Source organism: Gavialis gangeticus, unplaced genomic scaffold, assembly GCF_001723915.1.
Source record: "Gavialis gangeticus isolate Ggan-Ray unplaced genomic scaffold, GavGan_comp1, whole genome shotgun sequence".
In the NCBI taxonomy this organism is placed as follows: domain Eukaryota; kingdom Metazoa; phylum Chordata; order Crocodylia; family Gavialidae; genus Gavialis; species Gavialis gangeticus.
This window is the reverse complement of record NW_017729016.1, coordinates 14,235,665-14,246,434: the sequence shown is the minus strand read 5'-3', so window position 1 is coordinate 14,246,434 and position 10,770 is coordinate 14,235,665. Positions and strand designations below refer to the sequence as shown.

General features: G+C 47.1%; 1 long non-coding RNA gene across 1 annotated transcript in view; it reads left to right on the top strand.

Annotated features, from left to right (window-relative positions):
- Positions 1-1,716: 1,716 nt before the first annotated feature.
- Positions 1,717-10,770, top strand: part of LOC109294503 — a 23,367-nt gene continuing 14,313 nt past the window's right edge. Inside the window, exons 1-2 of the long non-coding RNA XR_002096537.1 lie at positions 1,717-2,555; positions 4,043-4,230. This is a non-coding gene — a long non-coding RNA (uncharacterized LOC109294503). The remainder of the gene's footprint in view (positions 2,556-4,042; positions 4,231-10,770) is intronic.

Here is a 10,770-nt window from a genome sequence, read left to right as displayed (position 1 = left end):
ATATGGCTATCCTCTCTGATTTCTATTCTTTCTTACTGGAAAACATATCAAACAGATACAGTGTAGTTCAGCAGGTGTTTGGATGTTTAAAAATATTTAGGCAGTTCAAGGAAACTTAACTAGATCAGTGCCTAGCGTGTTGCAGCCTAGTTCTGAGTCGAAATCTTGGAGGCATGACTGTAAGGCGTGCGAGCACTATCACTACAAATCGAATTCATACTACTTCTGCTAAAACTAAAATGACGACCAGGACACAAGAAGTTTCTTATTATGCGGTGGCTGCAATAACGTGCTGTATGTTTGTTTCCTTTGTCTGTCTTTATGGCATAGGCCGGTGGAGGCCAACCTTTTTAGCAGGCATGCCACCAATAAGCCCCATACCCTCCCTGGCTAGGGACAGACATTACACATAAACTGGTTTAAGTGATCAGAAACTGGTTTAAACCTGTAACAGAACATCAGTGCACATAAACCAGTTACAAAATGATTGAAACTGGTTTAAGATAAACCTGGTTGAATGTAGTATGAGACGTAACTGATTTGGAGCAAACCAGTTTATGCAATGTCTATCCCAGACCCCTTCTTGGTTTAAGTTAAACCAGAGTCCCCCAGCATCCTAGATGCTTTGCTGGGCTGGGCTGGGCTGGGCTGGGCTGGGCTGGGCTAGGTTGTTTTCTGCTCCAGAAAACAGGCTGTCCCTGCCCCTCTCCTCCCTAGCCAGAGCTCTGGGGGAGACTGCAGGCACAGCAGGGTCTGCCTAGCTTCCCTCACTGCATACTGCTCAAACAGTGATTCCCCGTCCCCCCACCTTCCACCCTCCTATCTCCCACAGCACAGACCCCAGCCCCATGGACCCTAGACATGTGCTATCAGTGGCAATGCATAGGGGGTGCACGGGGGTGACTGACTGCTGGGAGAGCAAGTGCCCCTCCAACTCAGGAGGCACCAGTCACCCATGTGTGCTGTGTTAGCTAATGCTAAGAGGTGTCCATGTGTGTGTCTCCAATTTCACAGGGACAGGCAGACAGACCAGTGTCCACTTAGAGCTTTTTGGAGCTAATCAACAGGTCAGCTGGAAATGTCCCCCCATTTCTTCCTTGGAAAAAGCTGTTTAAGAAGAGCTTGAACTAATGAGAAAGGCTTTTGTTTTGCTAAAGGGTTGATAACACTGTGGTTTTATTGTCCCCTTGGTGGGTTTACAGCCATGTCAGGTATGCAGACAGGTCTGTAGACATGGATAGGGAGGTTGAAAACTTCAGTATCACCAACAGATGCATGCACTGTACACCCCCGCTTTGCCTCAGAGTGCTAGCCCAGGGCTGGGGTCTGGCAACACTCCTGCCCCTTGAGCAGTCAGCGGGGAAAAGAATGAGACAGTGTAGGCAGGGTGCGGGGGGTTAGACCCCTCCCTAATCAGAGTGTCCTGCCGAGGCTTGGCCACATCCCCCTCAGCTCAGCAACATGGAAGGGAAGGGAGGGCTGCTGTAGCAGTCCCCGGCTTCTAGCCTGAGCCACTGTAGGCATGTGCCTGCATTTCTGGAATGAAAAGGGAATGTCTATCCACCTCCAGATCAATTCAAGTTTTGCAGGTTAGACTAACCTACAAAGATTGAATCAATTCAGGCTCAGGCTTTTTGAATGTCTGTCCCTAGCACCGAAGTGCCAGTCTAACCCTCCTCTCCTACTAGATTGGCTGCTCTGCTTTCTGCTCCCTGCCCATCCGCAGCTCTGCTTTCTGCATCCTATCTTATGTGCCAGTGTGCTGCCTGTCTCCTGCCCAGTTTGCCACGTTCCACAAAATGGCTTCCTTTGCCCCTTATAACACATGTGCTGCAGGTTGGCTACCTCTGGCATAGACTGAGCAATTTGCACTCAGCTTGCAGTAAATAGTGTAAAGTTGCCCCCTCCTCCTGAGGCAATGTACCCAGGCTTCCATGCTCCATAGGGGAAGTGCACACAGTGCTTTGGACTTCACTATACTCCCAACTAAGTGGCTGGGCCTTTACCTGTAGGCAAGCAGTGTAGTGAGCAGAATTCTGCATGGCTCTTGCACAGACCATGCGACAGGGTAAGGTAAGCATCTCTCTTTCCTTTCATTGCACTCATGTGTGAGGGCTGACAGAAATTGGCATTCCATTGGTCTGGAGAGCAGGGCACTTCAGAAGAAAAGTTTTTCACATCCCATTGCACTTTTCCCACTCACTTTTCAGGCCTGATGTAAAGAGCTGCTAGAAGAAGCACTTTGCAGAGTGCAGCAACACGTTCTGATGATCTGTAAAGCTCAGGACCTGTGCTGCCTCATCTGTAGTCCCTTCTCTGCATCCAATAAAGTAAGCTGCTGCTTATGAAAGCTTATGTAGCTCTTGATTTAGTTAGTTCACCAGGTGCAAATCTAGAATAGCTTTCTTCCTGATGTCAGACTCATGCAGCCAACTACCTCTCTTTAAAGTTGTATTATCTCCTAACCACTGATTTATTTACAGATACAGAGTACATGGCATGCGGATGTCTGCTCATCTGAGAAGCATGTGTCAGTGCTAAATAATGTTCGGCAGGTTGGCTTTTATAATTCCCTGCTTCTCTCTCTTTCCTCCTTTTTGTTAAATGTTCAGAATTCTTTTCAACCACAAAGAGCAATGCCAATTTTTTTATATGACAGTTTAGTCATAACCTGCATACCCAAAGGGTGGCTGAACACAATAACAAACTCAAATTTTGCAGCAGTCTAGCTGTGGCAGCCCAGCCTTGTGTAAGTCCTTCCTTGGTGTCTGCAGTCTGGGTTGCAATTGCATTATTAACATTGGTATTGAAAGAGTCTGATACTATTGGGTGTGTCTACAGGAGGAGTGCAGACATATCTCTTTTGGGGTCCTTTTGGAGCCTTTGCTTCTGCTCAGCCATAATGCCATGGGCCAGTGGTAGTGGTTGAAACTGCTGAGCCTTTTTAGGCAGTTTCCAGTGGGGTGATGTGACAGTTGCATGAGAGGCACATTTGGAGTCAAAAGGACATGGCATAAAATAGCTGCATTAGCATAATGTCCTGGTCAGGCCAATTAGCCCTGCACAGCAAACCATGTTCCCAGTACTTGACCCAGATCATTTAAACTAGGTACAGACATTCAAAAAGCCTGAGGTGGAATCAATCTAAGTTATGTGGCTTTCTGTAAATGGCGTAACTTTGATCAGTAGTGAACAGAACACACGTTCACCCTTAGATGAGGGGTGGAAGGGGCAGGCAACTCTTAAACCAAGTTCTGCCATTTTTAAACCAGTCAATGTATGCCAAAATTATGTTCTGCTATGGGTATAGACCAGTTTATGAACACTTATATCAGTAAAAGTGTAATGCCTGTACCTAGCCTTAGACCTCAATTAGGTCTACTGGCACAGCACTGCATAAGGTCACGTAGGCATCTCTCCAGAAGGCAAGTTCTGTACACCAAATATTTGCTCCATTTCCCCTCATGTTGATTGGAAAGTAATGGCAAACATTTGCTTTGTGTTGTTTATATAAGTCTTCCCTAACTGAAACATGGCCAGGGAATATTGTGAAAAAAACCCCCTAAAGCTCAAAGATTCAATATTTTTAAACAAGCTAAGAAACGAAAACTCAACAGCAGTTGGAGAAGGCCTGAAAAAGATGAAAGCCCCTGAGGGATGGATGTGTTTGGTTTTTTTTTCTATTTTGATCCTTCTATCAGCCATGAATTCTTAAGCAGGGGTGAAACCCATGGCTAAGAAAATTCAAGGCCTACCAGTGATCCATTAGACCAGGTACAGGCTGATCTATGAAGGGTCATTTATTTACAGAAGTTTCCTCTCTGTGCATCAACACACGCTGCATCTTGATGCAGGAAAAAATGGCTCCTGTAGATTTGACATTTGTACTGAGTAGTCAAGTCTGCAGAAGCCAATGAAGGCCTGATCCAGCTTGCTGAATCTATCACCCAAAACTAATAATGCATTTTTGCCTTTACAGCTTGATATTGCAACATGGTAAGCGTAAGTGTAGGAGTAGTAGAAATCCTCATTTGTGTTACAGACTTTGGGATTTGAAGATGCTTCATACTTTCCACAACTGTTTAGATCATCTTACCTGATGAAGCCCTGATGAAAGCAAAGATTTTGAAAGCTTCTGTGAACTTCCTGTAATGTAGATCAACTAGTTGATTTGAGTCCACCAGGGCGCATCTCAACCAGCAAAGAGAAACAGGCTAGTAAATAAATCAGGTAGTATAAAAAAATGCAGTGGAAATGCATATTTTTGTTTTAAATCTGCTTTGTTACTAATGCAAGATGGTCCTGGTGGCTACCGTGCTACAAATAATAAAGTCAATAATCAATTAAAAAACTACACGCGGAAACCAGAAAGTAGCAAAGTAGGATGGGTAAGTTAAAACAAAGGAACTAACATCAAAAAGCAGTGGGAAAGAAATATTAAATAGACAAGTTTCAGAGAAAGAACAGAAGGAAAGAGAGACAAAGACCAAATATATGAAGTAAAGAAAAATGCTTCTAAAGAAGTACTGACAATAAAGAACAGGAGAAAATAATGAAAGAGGGGAATAACAAAGAATAAGAGACAACAGCTTTGAGTGTGATTTGTATATGAGCATATAATCCAATGAAAACACTTGCTTTGTACTTTCAGTTCTGTTTTCTCACATGCCTTGCGATCCCATAGGCTTGGGACAGACATTACACATAAACTGGTTTAAGCGATCAGAAACTAGTTTAAATCTGTAACAGAACAGATGTTCAGTGCACATAAACCAGTTTGAAAATGGCTGAAACTGGTTTGAGATAAACTTGGTTGAATGTAGCATTCGACTTAACTGATTTGGCTTAAACCGGTTTCTGCAATGTCTGTCCCAGCCCCCTTCCCGGCTTAACTTAAACCAGAGTCCCCCAGCATCCCAGATGCTTTGCAGCCCTGGGTGGAGCTGTCTGCTGCAGAGCCAGGCTGGCTGTGCCCCTCTGTTTGGCTTCCCCCTGCTCCTCCCTCCCACTCCCTGCTCAAGCAGGGATTCCCCCTCCCCCCTCCCACTGCACGGACTAGCCAGCATACGGTATGCTAGCGAACACTGAGAGGTGTCTGTGTAAGGCAGACAGGACACAGGCAGACAGACAGGACAGTGTCTGCTTAGGGCTTTTTGGAGCTAATTGACAGGCTGGTAACATCCCTCCTTTCCTTCCTTGGAAAAAGCTGTTTATGAAGAGCTTGAACTAAAGAGAGAGGCGTTTGTTTTGTTGATGGGGTGTTAAATGCTGTGTTACTTCCTGTGTGACTCCCTGCTGTGTAACTAAGTGTTGTGCAACTCCCTGCTGGCTCCTTCCCTGGTCAGGAGCAGCAAGAGGGAGGAGAACCCCTCCCTAATCAGAGTGTCCTGCCAGGGCCTGGCCATGCCCCACTTCAGCTCAACACTATGAAAGGGAAGGGAGGGCTGCTCTATTGCCCCCTAGCTTCTGACATGTGCCTGCATTTGCTTAGTCCAGAGGGAATGTCTGTGTGGTTACAAACCGGTTCAGCCTAGCCAGGTGAGACTAATCTGCAAAGGTTGAATCAATTCAGGCTCAGGATTTTTGAATGTCTGTCCCTAGCCCCAAAGGAGAAGGAAATAATGAAAGATGCAATGCTAGTAGAAGCTACCTCCTACCTCTTGTACTGCATGCTGCTAAAGTGCCATCTGGAAAACTTGGTACAAATGAGATGTTTTATATTCTTTATCCATCTCTCTACTACTGTGGACCCAGACAGAACAGTGCTCAGGTATGTGTTGCGGTCATGGTGAGCAGTAGTATAATGAGGGGTGGGCAACCAGAAAACCAGACCCAGGAGCCCCCTTGAATGGGGCATATGAATGGCAGCACTGCTGCAGCTAGCCTGACCCCTGCTGCCACCCTCCTGCTGCTGCAACCAAGGGTGAAGACCCTAATAGTTAGGCTTTTGATAACAAAATCAGGGAATTCCATCTAGCAATAGTATATTAGGTGTGGGTGGGAATGGGGTGCAGAGAAGGCCCAGAAAAGGGTGAAGTACAGCTAGCAGGATAAGCTCTGCCAGGGCCTGGATCACCCTGTCTTCTGTCTGCACAGAGCTGACTAAAGCATACAGTCACTACAACAGCCAAAGGTCTCCACAGAGTGATTCTCTGGGCCAAAGAACAGAAAATATCTACCTTCTCCCCACTTCCTTCATCCCAGCATGTGCCTACAGCCCAGCCCTGCTACTTGGGGATTGACATTGCAATTAGTGGTCCAACTCCAAATGTGCAGTTCCCACTGCAGCTCAGTTCACAGAAAGGCTTCTGCGTCGGTTTAGGAAAGTATGTGCCACAAGCGTCTAACAGATGTGTGAGTGCACTCCAGGGTGAACGTGTTATGGAGTCAGCACAAATGTCAGAGAACTTAATCACACTATTTTGCACCTGCTTTTTGTATCAGAAACCTGTGGCAAAATGGGAATTGACTGGAAATGGGATTTGACTGGCCAGTTGATCCCAGCACTGGATCCAGAATCCCTGCATCAGATCCAGAATCCCTCTCTCTCTGATTTTTTTTTTTTAAAGAATAAAAGGACCCTTTAGGGGTAATAGAGATGAAACATCAACACAGCTATAAAATGACTTTGAGGGTTAAAAGCACTGTATGCAATGGCTGCCCGTGAGGGGAAAACACTGGCAGTTTGCATGCTCTCTCCTCTATGAAATTTATTGAGATCATGTTCCTATGCAGCAGCACTTTCTCCTCCACGCATTTGTTGCAGCAGCAAGAAGCTAGCTAGGCTTGTGAAAACACCCCTGCCAGCACGAGGGGGGTAGGCACTGCATAAAGTAACTTAATCCTACATTTACTGATGCCTGATATCTGGAAGGGGCAAAGAACAACAACAAAAGCCAACCCCAAATGGATGAATAAGAGAGTGAGAGGAGAGAGAGTGGGAAAGGCAAGCTTGGAAGGGCAGTGGGTACAGCAGGGCCGATTGCATCAGAAAGTGCTTCATAGAAAGAACTATCTGGAAAAGGATTTTCTCCTTTTGCTCTGCTTCAGACTCAAATGTGCACAGGGATGTTGCCTGCTGTGAGCCCAGTGCATCAGTGGTGTAAGTCCATTGACTTCAGAATCAGCAGCTAGAGATTTTCCCCTGCAGGCCAAATAGGCACATTTTCAGGATATTTGGAACCTGAACTGTACTTAGTCTTCTTGATTCACACACTCAAAAAAAACAAGAGCCCCTGATGTGAAGAAAAACAGCTTTCCAGCATGAACATATGCAAGCCATATTTCTACAACAATAATCTCCTATGAAAGTTAAAGCACTCAGTGACATTGCGGATAAATCAGACTGCAGGTATTGCAAGAGAGTAGGCATATGCTGTAGGCCTGGTTGGTCTGTGATCACAGTATAGCAGTAATAAAATGTAGGAAAGTGTGTGCAACAGTGGAGAAGGAATCTCTCTTTCCTGGATTCCATTCTGGGTCTGGCATCCCTATGTGATCATGACTTTCTCAACAGATCAGTTTACCCATCTGTAAAATGGCCATAAACTTCTGTAGCACTCAAGGGAAAGCTAGTAGAAGAAATCATAACAAAGAAAGACCATAAAATCTTTCTCTATACTGTACCGACACATTTGAGGTCAGTAGAAATAGTTATGCTGGAGCTCTGTTTATATACAGAACTTGATCCAAAGTCCATTGACATTACAGAAAAGATTTCTGTTCACTTTGTATCATGAACATGAAGATAGGCTGATGGAAAGCCATTCCCTGTGGAGGCCACTGCAGCTTTGGGATTAGCTTCTCACTTTATTCTTAAATAGCCTGAATCTCCTGACCTTCAGTACACGCTGATAAGCATATCTTCTCCTGCAACAGATGGCTGAAAACTAGGGAGACTGCCAAGACTTGTGTTGGAAAAGTAATTTTAGCTTTTAATTTGCTTGGCCTGCTCACTAAGGTTCATAATGTCAGGTGTCTCTTCAGTTCATTTATGCTGCTGCTTTTTCTTGATCTGCATATTTTAAAGTTACTGGTATGCCATGGGCACTGAGAACACGTATGCTTTTTAGAGCCAGATTGAAAATCCCTTACTCAAACCTATAGAGTCAGTAGGACTATACATGACAATCACTAGTGATCTGCATGCTTCTCAGTTTTGTTCTTCGTGTTTATAAATCCAGAGAAATAAAATAAAATGAAAGAGGCATGTCCTTCCAATGCAATGTGACTTTTGCATCAAAATAGCAATTTGAATCAGATCGCCACCTTGTGTACCCCAGTACTTGGGCACATACATGCAGTCTGTGTGTTTCATGTAGAAATCTGGGTGCTAGCCAGATCAATGAGCAGAACTGATATTTTTTTTAGCACAGAAATCAGAAATGCAACAGAGGTCCCATACATAGAAAGGAGATAAAGCAGGAGCAGGCAAGATATGGCCCACGGGCCAAATCTGGCCCACCAGGCCATTCTATCTGGCCTGGAGAGCCCCTAAAAATTTTAGAAAATGAATATATCTGCCTCTGGCTGCATGTCAAGTTGACAGAAGCCACGGGCAGTAGGACTCAGGGGAAACCGCTGGCAGGATCAAGGGGCTGCAGAAGCAAGGCCTAGCGGCCTTGCCCCCTTCACCTCTAGCTAGAAGTCCTGTGTGGAGTAGAGGCTTCTGGCCTTGGATCCTGGGACTGTCCTGACTCCCTGTGCAGGAAGGAAATTCAGATAAGAAGGGGAGATGGGGGAGGCAGGGGAGGACTGCAAGCAATTACCCCAGTCCTCACGGCTGGGCTGAGCCAGCTGCTGCGGTCCCGGTGCTGCAGCTGGGAGCCACGTGGTGCCAAAATGGCTTGCAGGGGGAAGGGGCAGTGAGTGGGCGCGCAGAGCTCAGTGACAGCCAGGTGGTAGCATTGGGTCCATGCTGGTATGCTGGGGCTAGGGCCAGCAGGGGGCCACAGTGGGGTGGCAGGAGCATGGGGCCAGGCTGGCAGGGCTTGACGGAGCTGGGCCAGCTTCCCCCTCTTCCAGCTGGCACACCCTGGCCTGGCTCCATAGAGCCCTGCTGTCCCATTCTGGGTGCTGCTGGTGCTGGCCCTGGCGCACTGCGTGGGCCCCGCACTCCCACCTAGCTGTCACTAGACTCTGTGCGCCCATTCGCTGCCACTTCTCCCTGCTTGCCAGAGCCATTTGCCTTCTGCTGCCACCACTCCCCTCCATCCCCCCGCTGGTCACTCCAGCACCACATGGTTCCTGGCCACAAGATGCAGCAGACGCCAGCCCACCCCTGCAATTCTCAGCTGGCTCTGAGCAGTGCCGGCTGGACCAGTTTGGTTCCTGCTGCATCCTGTGGTCAAGCTTCCCTCCAAGCTGCACATGTGTGCGGCTGTGCACACTTTAAAATCATGCCGTGCACAAACTTATTAATGCTGCACACCCACCTGGAGAGGCACAGCATAAAAGTGACACTAGAAGAGACCAATGATGGAGGCACCAGGGCTGGCATGGGACACTTACCGGAGGTAAGCTTAGGCAGCAGCTCCTCCCTGTGGCCGTGTATCTCCTTCCCAGCCCTGACGCCATGTGTCTCCTCATTTCCAGAGGCATGGTGAGGTGCGGCTGGGGGCTGGCAGAGGCTCTGCTGGCACTGGGAAACTGCTCTGCTCCCCAGCCCTGATGCCACATGCCTCCTCACTCCCGGAGGCAGAGGCTAGGGATGGCACTAGTTTTTTAGCCATTTAGCCATTTTTTAGCCATTTAGTGGTTTGTCTTTATTGTCACTAGTTTATGCATTTGAATTCAAAAGTATTAAACAAAAAAAGTTGCAAATGGTGATGTTTTTCTTAGAAGAATCCTAAGCTGTGTAATCTTGAGTTTGGGGGTGCTAGTTACAGCTGTGTGTAAGGGCATAGCTGCAGACAAGGTGCTTTGGGTGATGTGGGGCAGACCGAAGCAGCAAGCACTGAAAGGGGGAGGCGGGACCAAAGTGGCACACTCACAGACCAAAGTGGCGTGCTCACAGATGGAAGTGGTGTGCTCATAGACCACTACATCTTAGAAGGAACGTTGCCTGAAGTCTCGGCCATACAGCTGGGACATAGTGCCAGAGCAGTGAGCTGCGAGGTGGGGGGGACAGGGAAACGGCAGAAGGGCAGTGGTGGAAGATGGGGGGAAGTGGCAGCAAGTGGCAGTATGGGGCTGCACCAGTGCCCAGGGGCCAGGAGCAGCAGGCTTGGAGGAGTGCTGTGGGGCGGCTCTGCCTGCCGCAGGGAAGCTGTGGGAAAATCCTTCCTCTTCACACATACCACAACCCTCCCCAGCCACTCTCCACCCAAACACTCCCAGCCCCCCACAAACCCCATACCCACCCACACCCCACATAGCCACACACAAACCCACAAGCTCCTTCACCCCACATATACACACACCCACACCCTCCCACATGCCACATAGCCACACACCCACAAACCTATGCCCACTCACTGACACCCCCGTACAATATACAAGACTAAGACTTCATTTTAAACTATTGTGCAATCACCTCCATATATACTACACAAACGCATGTAAATCAGGACAAAAATATTTTTTGAAATCAAATTAATTAATGTTGCAGTAAATGTTTGATTTTTATAATATAATTAGGTATTTTTCTGGTTTTGAGATGCCAAACTCTTGCTGAAAGGAGTTCTTCTGGGGGGGGGTAAGGGGAGGGACTTCTAGTGGCAAAAGTCAGGGGCTAGGGGTGGGACTTCCAGTCCCAAGATGGTGACCAGG